Source organism: Saccostrea cucullata, unplaced genomic scaffold (genome assembly GCF_032062105.1).
Source record: "Saccostrea cucullata isolate Sc308-1 unplaced genomic scaffold, CSIRO_AGI_Scuc_v1 ctg7486, whole genome shotgun sequence".
Taxonomy (NCBI): Eukaryota; Metazoa; Mollusca; class Bivalvia; order Ostreida; family Ostreidae; genus Saccostrea; species Saccostrea cuccullata.
In genome coordinates this window covers 27,501-30,800 of record NW_026927572.1, presented here as the reverse complement: position 1 = coordinate 30,800, position 3,300 = coordinate 27,501, and positions in this window count along the sequence as shown.

Here is a 3,300-nt window from a genome sequence, read left to right as displayed (position 1 = left end):
ATAATAATACTAAATAAATTACTTCAAGCCATACTATTACACATTTTTTCTTTTAAAAGTGTTCATACTATTTGAAATATTTTGCAACTGTAATTCTCTTCTACATTTAAAGATTGTTATGTCCCTCCATATTAAGAATGGGTCTCGAAAACAAAATTCTGTGCTAAAAATAGACCACGTGCTGCTATGCATGAACTACTTTCGTGGTTCTTTAAACTCTTTTTGAAGACAACGATACCTTGTTTTGAACTTGAAATTATCATTTAAAAGTGCAAAATTTAGACATTTTCTCAACAAATGGTTGTAGAGAGAACATTGATGCACATTTTGCATATTTTTTTGGATTTTTTAAGGCTCTGCCGAATTCTGTAGCTGCGCAGTTCTAAGGAGCATATCAAAAGCATTTTTCTGCAAAAGTATAGATTATATATGCACAACATGCATTCAGTTATGCATATTTATTGTATCTTTATCATAAGGACTTAAAATTTCATCAAAATATGATGTATTTTAGCCATTTGAAGAAATGTTTACATTTTGTTCTCACAGCACTAAAGGTGGCCGTACATCCCCCTTAAACATATGAAAATAGTAAATTCAATAAACTTCAAGTAACATTTCTTAGTTGTTTCCATTATAAGAAAATTGCAACAGTAATTTTTCTTCATATTTTTTTGTATATTTTGCTGACTTTTTTTTATAATATATACTGAAAGGAAAAAGAAACGCAGGGTAGCATAATAATCGATAAAAATTTGATCATATGACCGAAAATTGCGAAAATTGGTCAGATGGGAAATTTAGTTACTGTGCATCCAAATCAGTATTCAAAATTACTCAACCGTAAAATTTATGACGTCACGTAGGGAAAACGCTAAAAAGCCCAAAACACGTGCAATTTGATAACGACGTGTTTGTCCACAAATCTTGTTGCATTATTTGATGCATATGAGGTATGCACATCGTATTTCAATATTAAGAGACATTATGAATTTATTGCAATCTTGGAACAGTTTACAGAAGTTCAATGGGGTCTTGTTTTCGAATTGCCTAATTAATGAAAAAAGCAACAACGGTTAACTAAGCAGTCACTTGTAATTTTTCCCCCATAAAACTTTTTAGCCGTTGTCAGAGAGGGTCTGGAGTGGATTTCAATCAACCGTGACGATGACGTTAACGCGAAACAGAGCCATGTTACGAGCGGGTTATTCGTCCTGCCATCTCTTAAAGTGTCACCTTACTACCACAAAAAGAGCCATTTATAGTGTACGCAATTAAAATTATTACATTTATACGAAATTTGAAAGAAAACAATTTCGCAATTTGTTTTTTTGAGCCAGTTAATTTACAGTTGTATTCCTCTCACTGGCGCATGCGCTCGAAGCTTGACTTATTTTTTTGCGTGGTTACCCATGCTAAATATAGCCAGGGTTTGAAAGATAAACACTCTGATGAAATTCCATGCAAAGGAGATATAAAACTCTAACAGATGCACGAGATGGACATTGAAGATAAAGAGAGTTTTCGATTTTCCCTTTTGGGGGTATCGTCATTTGAGTTTCAATTAACTCATGAATAATTACACAAAATCCTATGAGAATTTGTTAATATCTTTTTGAAAGATGATTTTAAAAGTTAGATAGGAAAACTAAAAAGTATTTTTAAGAAAAACAAATTAAATTCACCTCAAAAAATTACCCTGCGTTTCTTTTTCCTTTCAGTATACATGTATTGGTGTAAAATCTTCTGTACCTCTGTCTTTCTCTTCCTCGGAGCTGGACGGCAGATAAACCCGGAAACCACCTCATTGACATCATCCGTCTTCTTCCTTTGTGACAAGTTATTCATGGTCACTTTGATTCGGTCCTGGTCTGTTTCATCCCAGGTTAAATTCACCTATATTATATTACAAATTTATCACACTGATTAAAGAAATCTAGGCATATGAACTAAGATGATTTCATACCGATACTGTTTTAAATATTAATCTGATACATTGAAGTCTGACCTTTGACGTGTCACATTAAAGTGTGACCTTTTACCTGACACATTATATTAGGATCTGACCTTTGACTGGGCCAGGGCAGTTGAGACAAACAATGAGGGATTGTAGGCAGCAGACATCTCTGTACACACGGACTTAGATTCCTCTGTAAACTCCATGTCGTCTGGTATAAACCTGTCAAATGTATATACATCATATAATATGCATGAAGTCGTGGAGAAACATTTTAAAATCATTTCCCTGAAGATGCATTTTGTGAAAGAGGACTTAGGCTTATTTTTGTAATCCTTGTATAAATCCTTGGATTCATCTGATAGGATACGATTTTATGTTCTCAGTATAATGTATGCCGATCCCAGTCTTTGCGAATCATTTTACTTTTTTTAACTATTTAAAAAAAAACAATTTATATCGTATAATTTGTTTAAATTGTATATTTATGTAAGTTGAAATGCCTTTCGGGACCCCTGATTGGTAATAAAATATCTGTTATTTTGTGCACGTACTTTTGATTGATTAATAAAATATCCTCAGATTTTGTTCACGTATTTTTGATTGGTAAAAATATGCATTTTGTACATGTATTTCATTGATTGGTAAAAAAAAAAAACTTGTAATAAACATATGGAGATAACGAACAGTATTCAATCTCAGAACTCCATAAAACAATACAGAATAGGAGCAGAGCAAATACGGGCCTCCGAAACATCAGAGGTGGGATTACGTGCCACGGAGGAGTGAGCATACACTGCTGACCGGTCACGTGTGTTCCGTGTGATGATCAGGAAATAACGGAAAAGTCTGTAGTCAATTCAGTGTACATAAATAATTTGCAAACAAATAGTATGAAAAACGTCAGTCAGCATTTGACTCAATGATAAAGTTTAATTGCTGACAAGGTCATTGTTTCGACCATAGAACTTAAGAAAGGATGACTTTAAACAAGACTGCTGTTATTCTTGTTTCATCAACTTTTTTGTCAATAATTTACTTCTTAGAAATTGTTCATACTAAGAGCATGTTTTTGTGTTTTGAATCAACTGAGATATATAAACTATTGGAATTCTCATGGGTACCAATTTCGCTCCGTTATTGGCAGACCATTTTTGTATTCATATATGAAGCAGAGTTTGTGCAAAATTGTATACATGAAAAGAAGAAAACACTTGCTGTGGTCTTCAACTCGACATTTAGATATTTAGGCGACGTATGTCAATTAACAACAACAGAGATTATAATTATCTCGCCAAAATGAGATGTCGCTAAAATTCCGTAATCTACAGTAATTAAATATC